This window comes from Topomyia yanbarensis, unplaced genomic scaffold (genome assembly GCF_030247195.1).
Source record: "Topomyia yanbarensis strain Yona2022 unplaced genomic scaffold, ASM3024719v1 HiC_scaffold_77, whole genome shotgun sequence".
Taxonomy (NCBI): domain Eukaryota; kingdom Metazoa; phylum Arthropoda; class Insecta; order Diptera; family Culicidae; genus Topomyia; species Topomyia yanbarensis.
The window spans coordinates 67,240-90,598 of record NW_026684013.1 but is presented as its reverse complement, the minus strand read 5'-3'; the positions used below and the strand labels follow the sequence as shown (position 1 = coordinate 90,598).

General features: G+C 35.8%; 1 long non-coding RNA gene across 1 annotated transcript; it reads left to right on the top strand.

Moving 5' to 3' along the window:
* The first annotated feature begins 17,809 nt into the window (after window positions 1-17,809).
* Window positions 17,810-18,145, top strand: LOC131696132 (uncharacterized). The gene is made up of 3 exons (XR_009306727.1): window positions 17,810-17,888; window positions 17,982-18,013; window positions 18,073-18,145. It is a non-coding gene; the product is annotated as an uncharacterized LOC131696132 (long non-coding RNA).
* Window positions 18,146-23,359: the final 5,214 nt, after the last annotated feature.

Below are 23,359 nucleotides of genomic sequence, written 5' to 3'. Positions count from 1 at the left end.
GTAGGCGGATTCACAAAGATCACATGAAAAAGACTCAGCGCGCTGAATAGTTGCCATGTGATAATTGAGTTAGGAAGTGGCCGGTTAAAGCCCTGGTCAGCATGCCGCAGTGGAACTTCGAAAAATGTAGGAGATTTTTCGAAATCACTGGGCATGGTTGTTCTAGAAACGCCTTCGTTTGGCGACACGTTTGTAGATTTCTCCAATAATTGCGGTGCTCGGACAAAGCCCAAGACCGTATTTTTTCCCTTATCCAACTTGTCGAAATTGGCAGCGCGGGCTCAGGACAAACGAAGTCAATCGCTGAACCTGCCCTGGCCAATTCGTCAGCCTATTCATTTCCAGTAATACCAGAATATCCCGGCACCCAGTCAAGGTAGATAGTGTTGACAATACTTAGTTCTTCGATTTGGGTTCGGCACGCGATCACTAGCTTGGGCCGGGATTTATCTGAGCTAAGGGCCTTGATTGCAGCCTGACTATCGGAGCAGAAGTTTATAACTCTGCCGGATAAACTCAGTTGAAGGACCGATTGTACCCCGCACATAATCGCAAAGGTTTTTGCTTGGAATACAGTACAGTATCTACCTAGTGAGTGAGATTGTTCCAATCTCATTTCACGACAGTAGACATCTCCATCAGAGAACCGTCAGTGTAACAGACTACTTGCGTTTGTTGTCGTCTTTCCATAAAGCCAGACAACCACTCCTCTCGAGAGGGAATCTTAACATGGAATGTCCTGTAAGGAAAACTACAAGTGAGTGTAATATCGCTGGGAGCAAGAATATCTTCACCCCATGTAACCATTTGTGACCACAATCGTGTATGACTGGTAGCAAGATCAACATGATTACTGTTCCACAGACCAGTAACCTGCAGTCTGTATGCACATGATAGTGCTTCTTGTTTGAGGTGCATGTGTAATGGTTTGATATTTAGAAGTGCCTCAAGAGCAGCAGTCGGAGTCGTGGTGAAAGCACCAGTCAACGCCATGAGCGCCATTCTTTGCAGATGGTTTAGCTTTGACTGGACTGTCACCACCTCTCCCCTCTGCCACCACACCAAGCCATCCGTATGACTGTATTGGACGTACAATTGTCGTGTAAATCCAATAGATGTATTTAGGTTTGAGACCCCAGGTCTTTCCAAAAGTTCGTCTGCACTGCCCGAAGGCCATGCACGCTTTCTTGACTCTGAACTCAATGTGAGCAGACCAATTCAGTTTGTAATCCAATATGACTCCACACAGTAGCTCAGAATCAAAGAACTGCAAGGGACGAACCCCGGTTGTTATTCGCTACTTCGTGAAAAGAACCATTGAAGTTTTGCTTGGGTTAACTGATAGTTTAACTTGTCGACACCACTGTTCGACAGCTCTTAATGCCTGTTGCATTAAGTCAAAGATTGTTCCGGTGCAAAATCCAGTAATTAGTATTTGGTAATCGTCAGCAAACTCGTAGGTTGGAAATCCAAGCTCATTGAGTTTCTTCAACAAGCCGTCAGCTACCAAGTTCCATAACAAAGGTGACAGAACGCCGCCCTGAGGACAACCGCAAATACTCAACTTCCGTATCTCAGCCTGTCGCAGTGACGAGCAAAGTATGCGGTTACTAAGCATTGCGTTTATCCAACCCGAGATACATGCAGGTATCCCATGACCGCGCGTCGCTTCCAGAATAGACTGGAAGGACACATTGTCAAAAGCACCCTCAATATCTAGGAATACACCTAAGCTAGATTGCTTGAGCGAGAAGGCTTTCTCAATGTTGTAAACAACATCATGAAGCAGTGTGATCGTAGATTTCCAACACTGATATGCATGTTGCATTTTGTGCAGTGGATATTCAACTAAACTAACGTTCCTGATGTGATGATCGATTATCCGTTCCAAAGCTATCAGAAGAAAAGAACTTAAGCTGATAGGCCTAAAACTCTTGGCTTCTTCATAGCTCGAGCGCCCCCTTTGGGAATAAATCTAAAAGTTATTTCTCGCCATGCTTTCGGGATATACCCGGTAGCAAGACTGGAAAGCAAAATCTTTTTCAAGACATGTTTAAGAATATCAAATCCCTTTTGCAGTAGCACGGAAAGTATTCCATCATTTCCGGGTGATTTGTATGGAGCAAAACTGTCAACTGCCCACTTGACCGATTCAGTGGAAACTAATGTGCGTGCTAATGCCCACGAGTCCGAATCACCAGAATGAGATCTGTGAACATTGTTCAACTCCGGATCGATACAACCTGGAAAGTGTGTGTCGAAGATACAATTAAGAACATCTTTTTCGTCCGTCACATAAACACCATCTCTGGTTTTTAAGGAGTTCATCTGAAAATTATTCGACTTGGAGAGAATTTTATTTAACCTGCTAGCCTCGTTCAGACTAGAGACATTAGTGCATAGGCTTTGCCAGACAGCCCGCTCTACAGATCTTAGACGTTTCTTATATGAACTACGAGCTGACCTGAAAGCCCTGGAATCATCACGCTGACGCCGGTTCCAAGCTCTTCTCATAACTTTCTTCATTCTTTCAAGCTCAGCCCTCCACCAAGGGGTTCCCCTAGTCGATTTAACAGTACGAAGTGGACAAGCTTCTTCGTCGGATGCTAATAAGAATGAGTTTGTCGTATCCACGACGTCATCTAAGTCGTCTAGTTGACCAATTGTTGGAAAATATCCATGAAATTTAGTCGCCAAGTTTTCTAAAAAGAGGTCCCAGTTTGTAGATTTAGAATTACGATATGTTACCACATTGAAGGTGGCATAAAAATGATCGAAAAATATATATTTATGATCGGATAGAGACGGTTCAGTTTCATTTGGAACCTGCCAATTTCCCAGTTCATGCAAAATTCTATCAGAGCAAAGTGTTATGTCTAACACCTCCTCCCTCCCAGACCTCGCAAAAGTTGGTCGGTTTCCCACATTCAGAATATGGAGATTTGTACTACTTATGTACTTATGTATCAGTTCAGAGCCTCTCAGATTGATGTCTGAGCTGCCCCAAATGATGTGATGTGCATTCGCATCACTGCCGATAATGAGCGGAAGCCCATTTCTGCTACAATATGATACAACGCTTTTGAAATCATCAGAAGGAGATGACTCGTTATGCGGTAGATATGCTGAACAATATATATATATAAATATTTTGTCTACGTTTCCGACAGTCAGTGTAACTGTGACAACACAGATATCACGAGTTGTGAGCTCCGATATGAGACACGCGTCAATAGCCTTATTTGCAAGAATACAAGCACGAGGCATTTCACGTGGGTTAGTCATGCCTGTCTTTAGGTTCTTGAACCAATGCTATGGAAACCTTACCTTCCTGCATGAGTCGAGATAAATTCATAGTAGCTATACGTTTATGCTGAAGATTGATTTGTGCCAGGGGCGGATCCAGAAAAAAATTTCGGGAGGGGTCCGAATTTTCGATTTCAAAATGAAAATTGTGCAATTTGTAAAACGTAATAAACTTATTAATTGAATATCAGTTTTTCTGGTCAGTTTTTTTCGGGATAATTTTGAGTATGAAACTAATATAAAATATAAACTCATTTAAAATTTCTTAACAAATAAAATAATTTCGGAGGGGGTCCGGACCCCCAGGACCCTCCCCCTGGATCCTCCACTGATTTATGCTATTCTAACCATTGTTGATGAGAGAACTGTACATTTCATTTGCAACATAAATTGCACAACAACTAGAGGACACCAAGCGAGTTGGGATGTTAACGCATATAGCGAGCCATATCAGGTTTAAAGGGGACACGATCATCTGATTCCCACGATTTGCGAAGAAAATAATGGTCCACTGTGTCAGAGATTCGCATAACACAGTAAGGGCAAAACCCAAAATGCTCCATGCGCGACTGGCATATTTTAGACCCTCCAGTCATTAAGTCCTCGGCACGGAACTACACCTTGACTTAGGGTCTCCTACTTTTAGTCGCCTCCTACGACATGGCAGCAGGACCCCAGTGGCTCAATTCTAGGCCAGATACCACACGGCTTCTGGCCTCTCTTCTGCTGGTAGGAGTCAAGCTTAGGCAAAGTTACTACGAATCGCTCAAGTCAACTAATAGGCTATAGAAGGATTTTTAAATAGATTTCTCTATTATTGTAGTTTTCCTTATTTCATTTGTTCTAGTACTTCTTTTACTTGCACAACTTTAACCATCTAGATGTTTAGATGTCACAGGTCCAGGCGTGTGATTTTTTGGATTTAGTGTCCAACTGGCGTTAGTACGATGTCAGTTACGGATGAGGAGAATCCTAAACGCAATAATCCATTTTTTCACTATCCTTTTGTCTTCTAATTGATTGAATTTTTTCGCATTTTCCTTCGTTTTTTTCATTTTCCATTTATTTTTTATTCACTCTTTAATTTTATGTTTTCGCTTTATTTTTATAAATTTTGACTAATAATCTTCTTTCTTAATTTTCAACGACATTCAGTTAGTTAGAGATTATTGAGTAGAGAAAGTTAAAAAAATTTGAGCCATAGTACTCAAGAGAGAGCCGATCGGAAAACTAGAAGGTCATTAGAAACAGACTTAAAATCTTCCTGACTAATCTCTTGTCTTCTGCTGGTAGGAGTCGAGCTTAGGCAACATGTGGTTTAATAGCCACTCATAAAACCTAGATTGCGCTTGTAGCGTGCTATAAAACTTCAATTGTTACTTGGATTACTACGAATCGCTCAAGTCTACCAACATGTCTCAACGGAAAAGACAGACTTGTCCTTCTTTATCGTGAGAACCGACAAAAGAAAAGTCAAGTAAGATCACCACTGAAAACCTGTCGACGATTACAGCATGAATGAAATGCTGCTGTTCATCTCTGTTTGGCTACATCGTTATACAAGAGTAAACTGGACTTGCCACTCATCGCTCGCGCATGGCAGATACAGCTATTCAAACAGGGTTGCTATGGTTACTAATGAATTCCACTTGTTTTGAAGTCATACTGCTTCTTTAGCTAATAACTTTTCTCAACTAATTTTTAGAAACTTGCAATGTTCCCCGAATGTGTTCTGTAGAAGAATACCTTTAGAAATATATAGTGTACTGATTAATTGATTGATGAGGTGATTTTTTAAGAATTTATTTTCAATGTTAACCGATTTTCCATACAAACCTCCATATAAAATTTGAAATTTTTGGAGGGTCCGTAGACACAACCGATCGGTACCAAAATTTGCACAATTACTAAGGGCCATAAAAGGAATCAGCAAAGCCTGGTGGAGCTAAAAGTCAAAAATTGAACCAGTCTACTCTTCATCCATTAATCTCATTAACCATTCCATTTTTCCCACGAACCCTTACTTACCTCCAAATTGAGTTCTTCTTTCTTAAATCAAAATTCATAGACATTTTTTTTATTTTGGGATCGATCTCTAGCGAGTCCAAGAAATCGAGCAGCGTTATATGCTTATTCATTGATTTGCTATTCTGACGGAATCACAACCTGAAGACATTTCGCATGTGCCCAGGATGATGATAACTTGCTATATTAACGTGACAAGTTCATTCGCTGTTGGCGTAAATTCTTTGTCGATATTAACTTGTCATGACTTCTGCTAACTCAAAGTTCTGTGATATTTTTCACGTGAGTGAAGGCACAAAGGAATACAGTTTCGCCGCTTCAATCCTTCACTGGATGCACCGAGTACTAGTTGCTCCGCAGAAGACGATTCCCCGTATCGTTCTGCATTGGATCCGGTGTATGCTTCTTGTTCTTGGTACCTGAAGATTCTTCCCTTAGTCGAACACGCCCTGTGGTTTTTTATTAACATTAGAAATGTTTTACTCCACTATCTAGGACGAGGTGTCATTCTAAACCTAAAATATCTACTATGTAACGAAATTATGTAAGGTTGTCACGCTTGTAATACAACGAGACGGATTTTAATCATTTATACACTAGCCGATTCAGAAATACCCGACTTAATTATAGGTAATAGTTCAACATATATGCAGCAAAAAAATAAAAGGAGTCTATTGAAAATCGATAAAATTGAAAAGTTTACGAAAACAGGGAATATTACCATTCATGAAGCTGCTTTTTCAAACAGAGCTGTCAATAGGAAGTACCGAAGTGGCTCAATCAAATACGAAAGGTGTCTGTGGCAATCATTTGTTGCTCACATGTCAAACGAGCAAATTCATGACTATAACGTCTGGACGGCACAACAAGCGGTAGACGCTATGGACCTTCGACAGTGGTGGCATTAACCTGCACACAGCCACATTGGAAATGTTGTAAAGAAATTTTTATACGTCTTGAATTCAATTTTCATCGGAATTCTAAAAGGTTTCAGGCAGAATTCTTGCTCAAAATCAACAACTGAATCCGAATACTCGTGATTGAAGTCGAATGAAGGCATTTTTTATTAAATGTGAAGACATTTGGTCAGTGTTAAGTCAGACCGGACTAAGTGACAAAATATTGATTTCGAGAAAAACGGGTTTAAAATTTGAATCGCAGCATCCTTTACGTTGTAATTTAAAATTATTTTTTGCCATAATTCTTGTTTATGGTTACATAATTCAAATCTTACAAAAGTCGAATGTAACTGAAGAAATTCTCTATCCAGTATTATCATTATCTTATTTTTTTATATTTTGCGACTTAGTCCGGTCTAACTTAACACCGACCATTTGAAAAATCTATCCGGTATCCCTGCTCGTCACCACGCTGTTCGACACGAAATCTTGCATACACGAACGAGCTTAGAAATGCGACAGGTTCGAGTCGCGTACACACGATCTGCAATGTGGGAAGGCAGGGGGGTTTCCGAATTGAGTTCAACAGTGCACGGTGCAACGGGTGTGTTCTTTTTATGCTTGTATGTGCGTTGATTTGAAGGTACGCGTTTCATATTCCAGATATACGAGATGCGTTTTTAGCACTACAGTATCTGACAATGTCCTTCTGTGGGTATTTCTAAAGCACGGGAGGACTGAACTAGATTTGCGCCTATTGAAAGGCGGGTGTTAGTTGGAGATTTTTGACAAAGACTCCGAATCCCTTTGGTATAAAGACTCGCCATCTTTATCGGTTTTAGTTTCAAACTGGTCCGGTTTAATTTTAAAATTGTCAAAATGTCGGATTTACACGGTAACAAAACTAATTTATCAAATGATTATATTTGTTTAGCCATTAATAATAGATTAAGAAGCACTTAATATATAACCTGTTTACCAAAGTGCATTAGTACATTATTGAAAATTTAACTGGAAAATTAAATTTCATATTTCGTGGAAGAGCTCAATATTTCCCTTTATATTTTAAGGGAGCATATGCAAATTGTAACATATGGGAGCAGGAGAGCATGCTAGAACATGACGTAGCATATATTTACTAAAGACTATATAGTCTCTAGTCTTGAAATGAGTCGATAGTTTTGATAGATCTCATTCGCGAATCGTATTGCACGCTCTTAAAAAATATTTTCACGGTAAAGAGAGACAAGTCTGTCTTTGCCAAGAGACATGCTGGTGAACTTGGGTGATTCGTAGTTATGCTGCCTAAGCTCGACCCTCAACAGCAGAAAACAAAAGTTAAGCCCGTAAGATATTAAGCCTGTTCTGATGACACGACCACTTCTAGTTTTCCGATCTGTATACTTCACATCCTTGCTCTCACTTGAGTGATATGGTTCTAAATTTTCATAACTTTCCCTACCCAGTAATTTCTAGCTAATTGAATGTCGTTAAAATTTAAAAAAAGATGCATTTTTAATACCACCGTGGTAGTATTTTGTACACAACCCTTTTTTCTGGTGAACTGAATCAACTTCACTAAAGCGCGTGACGTTATCGGTATATTCTCGGCGTGAATATAACGAACGAATGATAGTAAATGAAATCTAGTAGAACATTTGCTCAGATTTAAATTTTTGAGGTAATGTACAGGGTGCAAAATTGTTTGGCTGGCTCTCCAGTTTCATCATTTAGTACCACTCATACACTTTAAGTTGGTGAGGAATACTAACCATTTTCGGTGGAGTTCTTTTTGAGGGGTTATGTTCGGCTTCCGGTCTTTGAAATATTTAATAAACGGAATTTTTACTTTTTATCCGACGTTTCGGCGGCATGTATTGCGCCTTATTCAAGGACTTAAGCAGTAACTAGCTTAATTCTTCGAAAAAGGCGCAATACAAGCCGACGAAACGTCGGATGAAAAGTAAATATTCCGTTTGTTAAATATTTGAAAGACTGGAAGCCAAACATAACCCCTAAAAAGAACTTACAACTCCTTGTAAGAGATCAAAAGATCAATTACGATAGATCCAATTTCATATCTTTCGTTTCTCTGAGTCCTCAATTTGACAAAAATATCCAACAAGATCGATACAGTCGAACTTTGTGGCCATGAAAACATAGTAACATTCTAACAAACTTGCAAATTGCCCCTGAGAACTAACTACTTCGTTATCGCCAACGCAAATCCAAGTTTTTCAAACTTCCCTGATCACAAACCCGTGCGGTCTGATCAATTAAACATCTGCCCTGATAAGTTCCTAACCACGTCACACAGCCCCAAACACACATACACACCGATGTCAGAAGTTGATTACGCTCTAGCCAAACCAATCAACTTCGGGTGGGATTGATTGACCAACGATCAATTTGTGCCTCCGTTGCCAATTTTTCTGACGTTGTTATTTTTTTCCTATTGCTGATACATTGATAACACTGCCAGGCAACGATCCAACAAACTGCCGCACCGCCCAACCAACGACGGGGCCAATGCACGAGTGCGCCCTTCCGTTGACATTTCCAACTTTTGTCAGAAGTCGCCCAGTCTAGCTAGTGTAGTGTACACCTCGGCGGATGGAAACGACGAACTTCTATTTACGGTGTTTACAACCAGTCACGAGCCAGCAATTCCAGTGCAGTTTGTAGATCTGCCAATTGATATGCAGGTTGCACTTCGCCGGTCGAAACTGATTGAACTGATTAAAAGCTGCTCTCTTTGTTGTGAGGATCGATTCCATTCAAATTTATTGTACGGAGCAAAGTAACAGCAAAAAATGAATGCTAATCAACACACGGCAGAAAACAGATGCAACCAAACTACGCAGTGCCCATAGACCGTAGATTCCGTAAACAAGGATCCGGGCTGCGCTGAAAATAGCACTTTCTTAATCCTGTGATGATTGATTTGCACCGATAGATTGGTAGCGACTTCCTCCTCGCGGTCGCATGATCAATCAGGTGCTGATGAGTTCAGCAGACCTACGACGGTGCGGCGGCGGGATGATTTAATGCCGGACAGCAAGAACATCGCTGATAAGCGGCACAATCGTTTCGAGTGAGAGGTGAATGAATTGGTTACTATATACTGTTTGTGACACAGATTTTGGGGGGAGATAATGTTCGACGATTTCAATCAATCGGTATCAGGCGATGAACAATAACCGATTGGCGAACAGACGATTAAAGTGATGGGTATTGTGAGGTGTGGGCGTTTTAATTTAGTAGCTTTTACCCGATTATTTGAGGGACTGTCATGTTCATATAATTTTGCGGCGATCGCGAACCGTACCTGGAAAGAAAACAAAAAAAGAGGAAATTAGTTAAGGATTCTTGTGGTAATTAAAACTGATTTCATTAAAAATTTCATGTTTGACGCTTCGAAAATTTTTACTTTATACATATTTGTAAAAGACATTTTGCTTTGCTGTTAAAAGCAACTGCAACCACTAAAAAAAATATTTCAAAAAGACTATTGTAAGACGACGGAAAAGTGTTCAACGCTAATTGCTTTTAAACCCCTTTTTAAGTTGTTTAAAAATTAACTTTTCATTAAGACTAACTAGGTCAGACGATAAAAGAAAGTATTCAAATATAAAACAAATAAAAAAAATAACCTATTAAGATAGATGTCTTCCGTTTAATTCCACCATAATAATATTATGGTGGGACTACACGGATGACCTCTGCCTTGAAAAGGTTAGTTGTGACAATACACTAAATCGCTCAGAAAATATTGATTGTTAAAAATAAATCAACTTTTATGCGAATCATTAGAATTTCACGAATCTATAAATAGGGTCAGCACACGTTAATTTCTGCACCATTCGCACATAAAAAAGAATACATCGTGAAAGTTGAATCTTTATCTTCTTTATTTCAGTTTACACATCTGTCTTGCAAGCATATACTTAAAATCGTTCGTTTCGTACCAAACCTGAAGCAGAAACTGGGAAGAAGAAGGAGACGTGTTCGACGATGACAAGTGTTAATTGATAAGAATTTGGGTGAATTTTTCGCTGCAGCTTGTGACAGACTGTTAAAACAATGATCATTTTTATTTGAAATTTACTATTTAGTGATTTATCGCCAACACTTGCTTCCATAAGTACCCGGACGTAAGGAATCAACTCTGTCATATGGTTGGTATGACGTAGGAAAAATGATAAGTAGTTAAAATAAAAGTTTTGTTTGCTATGAACACATAGCTTTAATTGGTCCGGAAGTTAGTCGAGATAATAAAGTTAATTATCCGAATTTAGTACGTGTGCACTGCACTATAATACTATTATTTTCGAGTCGGCAGAGCGGATTGTATCGATCGAGCTGACCTTGAGTAATTTGGATTAGCTTCTCTTAGTCGTCTCTATACGGCCGTTGAGGACTTCGGGGACTAGACCTTTTGTAAAGAAGATAAAGCGGTGCATGGATAATTTTTTTCTTCGTTGATTAACTGTGAATTGCAGTTATTATTTATTAAAACTGGTTCAACAAAATCGCTTAACTTCTAGCGTGTTCTAAAAGTATGTTAACATTGCTGAACATTTGAATAACAAACTCTTAAAGTGCTACGGTTTGACAAGTAACTTTTTTGGTTTCGGCGTGGTCTGCATCACAAACTCGATAGAATCAAACGCCTTCTTCGATGTTTGGAAATCGACACGAAATTCCAGCTCTAGTAAGCTTTTGATCAATACCGTTTAAAAATCTAAAAAGAACCATTCTAAGAATTACCAATTACACAAATGCGTTTTTCTGCGTTCAGGAAATATCAATCTACTATTCCACTTCTTTAAGTGCATTATTCTTCGGAATTTGTAAATTGAAATAGTGACTTCCGCTTGATTTTTTTTATGAAAAAGATTGTGGTGTGAGCAACGTGGAATCCGATTGTAGAAATTTTCTAATGGTGATCCCTTACTTCGCAACTATGATGAAATACAAATACAAATACAAATATTTCTCTCTCATCATCATCAAATTTGACATAACCGCATATCACACCAAGGCAACCAAAGTCCCCTACGAGCAAAATGCTGGTAAGGTTCAACTGAGAAAGCTTCAAAAAGCGTCCATCTTTGAAAACGAAAAAAGCAGTTACAGATATTCCTGGTTGCTCCGAAGTAGTTGCTGATACTCCCTGTTGCTTTGTACAGCCATGAGGCAGGTGCGTTGAAAGAAACAGACTATCAAGTGCTTAATGTGTTTGAAAAAAAAAAAGAATTCTGTCTTCAATACTCAACGACAAAAAAACAAAAATGGAGCATGACGGAGATGCAGAAATCAAGAACTATACAACATACACAAGCACGCTGGCATCGGAAAGCTGATAACATACGACAGACTACAGTGAGCTGGACTTGTAGCGTGAATGTCAGAAGAGAGAGAGGTGGTCGACTTCGGGGCAGACTGTGTGCAATCAAGGAAGAAGAGAGTTCTTCAAGGGGACTGGAGAATAGCGGCCAAGCTTTTTTGTTTCATTTAGGTTAATTGTTATGGCTATTTATGTTATTTTCAATAACAAAATTAATAAAAGTAACAAAAATTATATATTTTTTCTTCGTTGTATTTTCATTAGATGTGTTACTTTCGTTATTATTTTTTATATCTATTTTTGCTGTCATGGTATTTTTATTATATTTGTTACTTTTGTTATTTTCGTTATTGTCATAATTTGTTGTTAGTCTGTATAGCTCCGTTGTTAATATTTTTGTATTTTATTTTAATTGTATTTGTCGATTCTGCATTTTTAGTTAATTTATTACTATTGTTCTTTTCAGTTAGATTTTTTATTTGTTAGTTATTTTTGTAATTTTGGCACGATTTGTTTTTATAAATGTTGTAATATTCTGTATTTTTGTAGTTCTTTTAAATTTTTTGTCATTGTTCTATTATTTGTTATTTGCTTTAATTTCTGATTATTCTTGTTTGATTTTTTTATTTTTTGGATATTGTTATTGTTATCCTTTGATAATTCAGTTTGTCTGTGAATGTTAATTATGCAATTAGTGTTCTTTTATTTGTTTTTGTGTTACTTTATTTTATGTTATTTGTAATGTTATTTTTACTTTCTGTTTGATTTATTTTTTACAATTATTACAAGAGAAATGCACAGGATTCGTTTAAACTTTGTAAACTTTTTTGTCTACGTCATTACTGTTTATTTTAATATTTTAATTTCTTTTTTGACATTTTTTTATCAATTCGTTGTTTATGTAAATGTTGTTATTTTTGTTGCTTCTGTCATTTTTGTCTTTCTTGCTTTTTAGAGGGATGAATTTTTGAATTTTCTTTTTTTAGTTGTTTCTTATTTTGAATTTTTTTGCCACTCTCGTTTTTTCATATTTGTTGCCTTCATAAGTTGACATTTTTTCGCTTATTTGATGTTTTGATGATTTTTAATTTTATTTGTTTTTTTTGTTGTTGCGTAAGACGCGGATTTGCTTGCTACTAGTTTTGTTTTGTAATTTTTGTTTCTCGTTCAGTTTAGTTATTTCTAATATCTTTGGCATCAAGAAAAAATGATATTTTCGTTTGCGTTAAATGTTTTTGTTATATTCGTTACTTTTGGTTATTTTTATTTTTGTCGAATTTGTCATATTTTATTATTGATGCTTTTGCAATTTTGTTAATTTGGTCACTATTGTTTTTCTGTTGTCATTATTTTTGTAAATTTGGGTATTTTTATTTTTTTTTATTTTTGGGACCATTCATAAATTACTTAACGTTTTTGGGGTCGGAAGGGAGTTTGACAAATTCTGACATGTTGTACACATAGGAGGAGGAGGAGTAAATTGGAACGTTATGTAACATGTTTGTACTAAAGAAACAATTTTTTCCAAGGAATTTATTAAGTAAAGGGGGAGAAGTAGGTTAGGGCTTGGGTTTGTGACAAATTTCACATGGGGGAAGGCGGCAACCAATTTCGGGCGATTCTTGCTTTTCGTAGTCTATGAATGTTCCCTTTGTTGTTATTATTTTTATCTTTTCTGTTAATTTGTTTGTTTGTTAGTTATTTTTGCCATATTCTGATTTCCATCATTTATAGTTATCTTTCTAATTTTGTTATCTTTTAATATTTTTGTAATTTCTGTTAGTTTTGTTAATTTAGTTTTTTGTTGTTGTGCGTTAATTTGTTATTATTGTTGATTTTTTTTTAAATTTTTGTCATTTGAGCCCCATTTTTTTATTTGTGTTACTTTTTACTTGTCACATTTAATATTTCTTTCATTTTCGTGTTTCTTGCTTTTTGTTGATTTTGTTAGTTTTGTTTTTGCCTCCCTTTTTATATTTGTTAAAATCTATATTTCCTAATATTATTAATTTTATGTGCTCGTTATTTTTGTTGTTTTCCGTAGCATTGTTTTTTACTGCAATTTTGCTTTATTGTCATTTTTGGGTTGGAGCACACGGTTTGTTCGGCCATAGTGATTATGCTCTTTCTGGCGTAATGTTTGACTTTTTGGTTAATTTGATTTCTTTGTTATATTAATTATTTTTAGTGGGGTGCTTTTTTATTTGTGCCTGGTTATATTATTTTCATTTTTTTGTTGTACCGTTAGTTTAATGATCGACGCTGCATTTTTTATTATTTTATTTTTTTGTTTTGTTTTGCTAGCTTTTTTGGACTTTTGCACACTTTGTTATTTTAAATTAATTACATTCGGTTTTTGTTGTCTTATTCTTATTCCTTTTACCATTTTTCCAATTTTGACATTTACTTTTGATTTATTTCCGTTAGTTTGGTTACTTCTGTAGATATTTTATTTTTTGTAGCTATTATTCTTTTTTTGCTTTTGGGTTATTTTTGTAATTTTTCGTATCATTGTTACTTTCTGTTTAGTTTATTTTTTTGTTATTATGCTACTTTTATTTTTATGTGCTGTTGCTCTTTTTGACCATTTTATTGTTGATGTAAATTTTGGAATTTCTGTTACTTTTGTCCTTCTTGTCTTATTTTTGTTTGTTTTTTTTTAATTTTTTAACTTATTTTTTTCGTTAATTTAATGTCCGGTGTCTTTGTTATCATAGCTTTGTTTTTGATAGTTATTCTTGTTTTGTAGCACACGGATTGGTCGGTCATAATGATGATGATGCTGTTTTTTTGTAAATTCCGTTATTTTAGTTTATTTTTTTATTATTGTTAGTTTTGTTTAGTAACTTTTTTTCGATCAGTTTAGTGTTTTATATCATTTTGACATCAGGTAAAAATAGAACGATATTTTCGTTTGTAATTTTATTATATTTGTTGCTTTTGGTTGTGTTATTATTTTTTCACCAGCACTTTTTTGTTTTTGTTGTTTTTCTTATCACGATATTTAGGTTATTTTTGTTTTTTGTTGCGGTCTTTTTTTATTATCTTCGGTAATATTGCGTTTAATGTCTCTGTTGTTTATTGTTTTTGTCTTTTCTAAACGTTTGTCTTTTTGTTATGTTTGTTTGTTTTTCCCACCATTTTTAGTTATTTTCCAATATTGGCTTTTTTATTTTTTGTTATTTTTTGTAAATTCTGTTAATTTTGTTTTTTTGTTGCTTGTTACTTTTGTTTCTGTTATTTGTTTAGTTTTTGTGTAATTTGTTCTTTTTAAATATTTATTTTTACTTGCTTTCGTTCGTTTATTTACTTTCAACTTATTTCTCTAATTTTTGGTTTTCTTGCCTTTTGTTATTTTACCGGTTCTGTTATTTTAGTTTTTTGCGACACTTTTTTCTTATGTGCTAATTTGTATTCATTGATTTTTATTTTCGCTAATTTTATTATTTTTATACGCTCGGTATATTTATTATTTTTCGTAGCGCTGTTTTTATTGATAATTTATGATAATTTGTTTTGGAGCGCGTTTCACCACGGTGATGCTATTCTCGATAATTTTGTTATTTTTGGCTAATTTGGTTATTATTGTTAGTTTCGTGTTTCGTTCATTTACTTATTTTTTATTTCAGCAGTTTTAGTAAATATACTATTTAAATTTTTGTACGCTTGCAATTTTTGTATGTTTTCAATTTCTGTTTTTCTTGTTTTTTTATTATTGTTTTTATTGTTGCTTTTTGTCTATATTATTTACATTTGATTACGTGTTTATTTTTGTTGTTTTGTTGTTCTAATTTTAATTTTTTGTTGTTGTCGTGTAAATTTAATTATTTTTTGTTAATTCTGTTATTTTCACTGTTTGCTTTTTTGTTATGTTCTTTGTGTTACTAATTATTACTTTTTTGTCTTCGGTTGTCCATTTTGCTCTTTTCTTTTTACCTTGTTTGTGTTTAATAATTATTATTATTGTTTTTGTTATCTTTATTATTTCCAGTACCTCTTAATCTTTTATTTCTCAATTTTTTTTGTTATTATCATTATTTCTGTTAGTTTTGTTATTGTCGTGAATATGCTTTTTTCCTATTTTTGTTATTGCAGTTATGATTTATTAATTTAGTTTTTTGGAAAGTAATGTTGTTTTTTGCAATTGTGGCTATTTTTGCAATGTTTGTCATTTTTGTTTTATCGTGTCATTTTTTTTAATCACAATTTTTGTTTTTCTTGTTATTTTTGTTATGGTTATTATTGTTACTTCTTATTTTCATATCATCGTGAATTTTGTAAGTTTTGTGATTTTTGTTAATTTCGTTATTTTCCTTTGTGGACTGGGTGCATTGGTCAAGTGCCGTGGTTCTGAAGCGACGAAGTCGAAACGCAAACACTTGGACTTATTTTTTGTGTTTTTCTTTATTGTTATTTTTGTTTATTATTTTAATGTTTATTGCTACTATCGTTTCTCTTGTTATTTTTGGAATTTTTATCGTTTTAGTTTTAAGAAAATTTTCGTTTTCAGTTTTTTATCATAGTAATATTTTCTAGTTATTTGTGTTATTTTAGTTGTCTTATTTCTGTTATTATAATAATTTTTATTATTGCACATCAAGAAAAACAAATGATATTTTTGGTAATGTAGTATTTTCCTTATACTCGCTACCTTTGGTTGCGCTGTTGTTATTTTATTTTATTATTTTTGTCGTTCTTATCCTATCAATTTGGTTTTTTCAGTTTTCTTGTTATTCTCTTTTTCATTATTTTTGTTAATTTTAGCATGTTTGTGATTCTTTGTCTTTTTTGTTTACGTTATTTTTAATCTTTTATATTTGATTTGTTTGTATGTCTGATATTTCTGTTTTTTCCTTTATTCAGTATATTTAGTTATTTTCCTAATGGTTGTTTCCTTTTGCTGTTTTGTTAATTCCCCCAAATTTCGTTCATTTAATTTTCTTGGTGTTTTCTCCTTGTGTAGCTATCGATAAATAAGTTTTTTCATTTCTGTGTAATTTTCGCAATATTTATTTTTAATACCAAATACCAAACAATTTTTTTTCACTCATTACATTTGACATCTCTGTTATTTTCGTTTTTCTTGCTTTTTGTTCTTTTGTTGTCTTCTATTATACTACTTTCATATTTCTTAATTTTTTTAATTTCTGATAATTTAATTATTTCTATAGGCTCGTTGTTTTTGTCGTTTTCCGTAGCTTTGTTGTCAATAAACAAAAATGGTGCACGCGGATTGTTCGGCCACGATGATTATGCTTTTATCAATAAAAGTGTGTAATTTTCGTGATATTTATTTAATTTGGTAATTACTGTTAGTTTGATATCTAATATTAAAAAATATTGTAGCGCTTTTTGTTGTCTTGTAAATCATATGTTAATTTTTGAGTTGTCTTCTAAAATTTATTAAGCTTTGTTAATTCTGTTATTTCTGCTATTTTTGTTTATTTTTATTATTATCGTTGTATTTGTAATTATTACTATTTTTGTCTTAGATTGATATTTTTGTTCTTTTCTGTTTGCCTTATTTGTTTTTGTTTGCCTGTTATTTTTATTGTTTTGGTATTTTAAGTATTTTTTATTTCTTGTTTTTCTAATTTGTATTTTCTTTTGTTAGTTTCGTTCTTACTGTTTTTTTGAAAGTATTGTTATTTTTATTTCCAATTTTTGTACTATCTAAATTTTTAATTTTATTGTTTTTGCAATTGTTTTTATTGTTACTTTTTGTATATTTTTTTCATTGCATTGATGGAAATGTTTTTATATTTTTGCAATTCTTACAAATTTTATGATTGTGGTTAACTTTGTTATTTCCCTTATTTTGGTTTTTCTAGTTATTTTTAGAGGTGTGCGCCGCCGCGCCACGCCGCCGCCGCCGATGATTTTGACACGCCGCCGATTTTAGGAAAAAATGGTCAGCGCGCCGATTGCCTTTTTTGTGCTGCGCCGCCGATCATATTTAAACTCGCGCCGAGTCCATTGTAAACGACCCAATGGGTCACGCGCCTCATCGAGACGACCAGATCTAAAAAACCCATCAACTTAACGATCATGACAGGAGACCCACCGTGTACTCGATCGCGCTGGTATGAAACGACAACCAGTAGAAGAAAGCCAATCCGCGTGTGCTGAAGATTATATTCTAAAAAGTTTACTTGATTTTTAAATTATAAAGATTTATTTGAAATTGTATTTAAAACACAGTTATGCGCTGCAATTTGCAAGTCGCGTTAGATGTATTAACTCGTAAAGCAGCTGTGATCATTATCGGTGATAGAAATTCACATTTAACAATCTGTAACTAATTCGAGGTTAGTTTCCCACTAAACTGCTTTTGTATAACTCCATAAAATTAGCAAATTTTCATATTGTAGTTAACGGAACCTAATTCACGCACTTCACAGTCACGATTAGGTCACTAGTGACGCTGCTGAAGGTAATATCATTGAAACTTAATACTAAAAATACTAGGATTAATGCAATATAATATTGCAGAATTGACACGAAGTCACAAATAAGTTGCGAACGCAAATATAGGAGGAATAGAAGAGGAATAAATACTAAACGTAAGTTATGCGCTCTGAATTGTGTATAGCATATGCTTATAACATATCATTGTCATCCTAGGAAGTTTTTATTATTCATTGTGAATAAATAATTATTCGGAAATAATTTGATCCTCTCATTGCGAAGCAACAATTTGACCTGAATGTGTATTGAGTGAAAGAATTTTGGTTTACTTTACGATAATCTTATTGGTTGTAATAGTTTTGTGTGATTCTTACCATTACCAATCTTGAGGCAGCATATTGTAGTCCATATGGAAACATAGCTGCTTTCGAACCGCACGGCAATTCAGCAAGAAATTAAACTGTCACCGTATCTGCGAGTGGTTTGCTTATGAACTGTGAATTTATATAGTGTTCCGCTGTTTAAAGACTGGACAAGCGAATATCAGCCGAATAGGTCGGTAAAAGGTATTAAGATATTCAGAAGTTAAGCAATATACTTGTTCTAAGCGTTTCTTGTTTTACTAATCAATCAATCGATATGATAATAAAATAGCCTGGACAATACTTTTGCTGACTTCCTACTCGCATAGTCATCCGGATCGCAGCAATCAACAGTCAGTCTGTGGAAACCATAATACTCCCTACTGTTGAATTCTCAGTAGTTAAAGACACAAGTTACTTAGTGCAAGAACATATTTGGCTCATGCGGAATTAGATAGCATATCGACCGAATGATGTCACTTTTTCATGGTTAGAAACAGTTAAAACTTAATGAACCGACATATAAGCCAGTACAATTGTTTCTACAAAATCTGTGTAAATATTTAAATAAAAATACGTTGCAAATTACCATCGCACGCGTGAATCACCATTCTACTCAAATTTGCACGCAAGCAAAGCTCGTATAGCGATTGCTGAACATCTACTGGCGATGTTGAAAGCAGGCCTCGAAAGTTAACTCACGTCACGTCATGCCTTCGATATAGTAATTCAAGCCGTACGACTTTTAACTATTAACCTTGGTCTGGTAGTTCAGAGGGTAAGGCGTTGGTGTCGTATAAGCCACCCGTCGTATAAGCCAGCCCCCGCCAGGAAGGATTCTTAGTAGTCAGTAGCCTCGTAACACTAGCCATGCAGTAGCACTGCACATTCCTAAAACCTGGCTGCAAAGTCTGCCGAAATGAAACTTGGAACGAAAAACTAGTGAAACATACTTCTGTCAGCATAATGGAAGGTTTTCTGTACGTTTACAACTGGTTCTCTCTAGAAAAATCCGTATTTCAATTTTCTTATCCTTTGTTTCTCTTTTCCTTTAATTTACCGAAAAAGTCTACAAAATCGATACAGTAGAACTTTGCCGCAATCGAAACTACCATACCATATTGGCCTATTGTTCGAAAGTGATTCGATGTTTAACCTGTATTGGAAGCCGCACCATTTTGTAATTTTATCATGCTAAGGATTTTTTCCAACGATATACGTGGACAAAATATTGAGTGCGGTGTATCAAACTACCAGAGTGGCCCAGAAAACGTCCCGTTAATTTCTATTCCAATATTTCAGCAAAAAACATTATTGGTTATCCGCAGAATCTCGTGCTCGTGACTTTCTATTGAGAGTGGAGACCTTCTTTAGCGGTGGGGATACAGTTGACTGCTTGTCTGCTGTATCTTTGGGATTATTTGCTTCTCTCATGTCTGACGTCCAGGTCTTCATAGTTAAAGCTGTATTGGTGCCGACGGTCGGATGTTGAATCTTGTTTCTTGCACTTGCGCGTGAGCAACGTCGCCTTTTTATCCTCACCGATAGTGCTAACAGTTGATTTTGGGGTGCTGGATGCTGTTTAGCAGTTGTCATTATGTCCTGAACAACTGTCACAAATTTGGGAACCGTTTGTAGGTATTTGTATAGAGATCACTGTTCAAATAGGTATATCGTCGATGAGTCGGCAATTCGCTGAAATGCATTCTCGTTTGTATATGTATCTTTGCATTGCTCAAGGATTGTTCACGATGTGGCGTCTGATGTTAATACATGCGCGTAGGAATTTGCATGTTATGGGGACAAAGCGTGGTTTATTTAATAGTTCCGTGATTTTTAGTTGAATAATCGATCCACATTCTCAGCATAAAGAAATTTCTCCAAGTATCAGGTTAATAAATTCTATTTCACTTCACTCGGTTGTATAGGTCTAGCTCAGGCAGAAGTAGAAATTAGACTGAAGACCAGGTATTGTTATTTTATCTCAGAGGAATATTTATTAAAATGAATGGCATAAAACTTTGCTTTCTGAAACTGTGTTAGCATCGATATTCGTAACGGTTGGCATTGCAAGCATTAGGAGCGGTTGTTTAAATTTATCTTTAGTAATCGCAATTTTGGATAATTACTTTTATTTTTTTTTTTCCATTTTCTCAAATAAAATTAATTCCCGGTTAAAAAACAGTGTTATGCTTAAAGCTGATGACACCGCTACGTCATCAATATTTGGTTTAATTTTGACACACGCAGACACAATAGTCAACATAGCAAGATGATTGAGCAAATTACTACTTTCCATCCATATCAAAAAATATCCCACGCCGCTTTGCGCCGCCGCCGCCGCCGATGATTTTAGCAAACGGCGTCACGCCGATACGCCGCCGCCGCCGGCCCAAATCACACCTACGCCGCCGACAACGACATTTTTCATCGGCGCACACCTCTAGTTATTTTAGTATTTGTTCATTATTTTTTATGTTTATTGCTATTTTCGTTTCATTTATTTTAGTAATTTTCATTATTGTGGTTTTTAGCCGATTTTATTATTTTTCGTTATTTTCGTTTTTTGTTATTGTTCATAGCCTTTGTTTAGTAATTATTTATGATTTTCGATTACCTTAGTTTTTGTTATATCTGTTTGTAGTAGTGTTTGTTATGGTAGTAAGTATGGCATTTTTGTTTTTGTAGCTATTTTTGTCTTTTTTGTTATTTTTGTGAATTCAGTTTTTTGTTATATAACGTAACAAATGTTTGGCTTATTTCTTTTCTTATTTTTTACTGTTTTGTTTCAAAAATGCAACGGACAAGCGAAGAGTATAACACTCAAAATCAGTACGGATCAGCACATTTCGTAGCAATTCCCACAGTGAAGCTAAGGATTCTGTTTTCCCGTGCAAAAATCTGTCAAAATGATCTCTATTGAAAATCCAACTGAATACAAGAATCTCTGTCAAGTGACACTCTTCCGAGTGACTTCCCGTTAATGGTGTAATTCCATAAGATTGGACTTCTTCTGCCGGCGAAAGAGTTCGCAGAATATTTATTGACACTGAGATTCAATGAATTCCTAGCACACCAGTTGCAGAAATCTTCTATCGATAACGAAGAACAATTTGATGTCCTAAGCGTAAACAAGTTTTCATCCAGCCGATACAACAACGCCAACATCATTGAAAGTACTAAGCCAACATCAAAGGGCCAAGAGCACTCCCTTGTGGCACTCCCGCAAAATTAGGGAAAATATGTTTCCAAATTTTACATGATTTCTGAAGTATGAATTCAACCATTAGGGAAACTTAAAAGAGGCCGCTCACCCGCTCAATTTTTTGATCAACAGTATTGAACACCGCTTCTATGTCAGTAAAAACGGCATCTTATTGTTCGTCTTTTTCTATGTTTTCAATAAATACATGCGAAATGAAATGAGCTAAATGTGTACTTGTTGATTTTGACCGGGAAACCCGTGTTGATCGGTTGGTCTCCTTAGTGGGCATCTTGCTTGATTAAGGGTTTGCTCAGGAACACAATTAGTGTCTCCGTTTGTGAAGCTAGCGTCTATCCGGCGCTAGCTTAGTCCTGTCACTAAGTTAGTGTCGGGTTCTTATGAGACGAAAATTCCATAACTAATTTAGTTATACGTTTTATGCCCCTAACGCACATATGTGGTTTCGAACAATATTCCCTTACTGGAGGAAAATTATTTTTTACCAAAATTTTTACGGAGCAATATGGCATAGTGAAAAATTACATACACTAGATTCACACTCAGCATCATTTTCTTATGGTAAAGCCAGTAAAATTGTGTTGAAACGTCCGTTTACCTGCCGGTAAACTGCCATGAACCCTCCAAATTCCAGCAGGACATTGCGTAAACGATCACATCTCACAGCGCGGCCAAATTATTTGACTGCAGTCACCCGAAAAGTGTCATTTCCTTCTTTAGTGGAGAATGGGCGTCTGTCCGGTGCCGTTCGTGCGCCAAGCCACAACCAACCACTTGTCCGTTTGCGTTGTACAAAACACACCCCAACCCCCTCCCGCAAACGAAACTCAAATGGCTCATCAAGAGATGAAGAAAGAAAACCTCGCTAAATGATCACCCCATCATCATCGCAACCATCAATGGAGAATGACTTCCTTTCCGCTGCCATAGTACATGCTGGACGTTGTGTTGTTTCGCGATTGACAGACTTTAACAACAACAACAATTACCATTACAACAACAACAAAAACAACAACGATGACGACGACGACGGCATCGAGGGAAGGTGAAATGACGTGTGCGTGCGAAGAATGCCGCCGGCAACATTTTGCAACGGTATTAATGCAATCGCATACGAAAAGGGCATTAAAAGAAGAAAAAAAACAGCAAGCCAAGAGAGACAAAAAAATAAAGCAGTGACTAGAAGGCGAAAGGAAAAGACACACAGAAAGCGAAAATAAATGCAGCAAAAAAACGGAAAATCCGAACGAGCGGAAAAAAAGAGATTGCTCACTAATACCCCATGGGGAAGCGAGTGTTCGGAAAGGGAGGGAGTGGACAAGCGCGATTAGTAACACAGATTGCAAATACCCGGCGCGGTGAGTAGCGCGGCGTAGGTAGCACTTGAAGCAGATACATAACCCCAGTTGATGGGAAAGAGAAGAAGAAGGAAAAAAATAAAGAGAAAACCTTGGGAGGATCGCGAGTGGCTCGAAAGCGAATTCGCGAAAAAGCTACGCTGCAATGATGGCGAAGAAAATATCAAAGAGCAAATGTTAAGTAATAATCAATTTAATGACACGACCGACTACGAAGACGACGAACGGATGCTGATGGTGGCGTTGAAGCAAGAGGTCGAAGCATGCTTTCAAGAATGTTGTTGCTGTTGAGTATATTTTGATGCACTTTGAGGCAACATGGTGGCTGGTTATGCCAACCAACCCGGAGCAGCAGGGGGAAAACACACAAAAGAATCGTAAATCGATCGCCAAATCCGGAGTGATTGCCTGGTGATTTGCTGACGTTG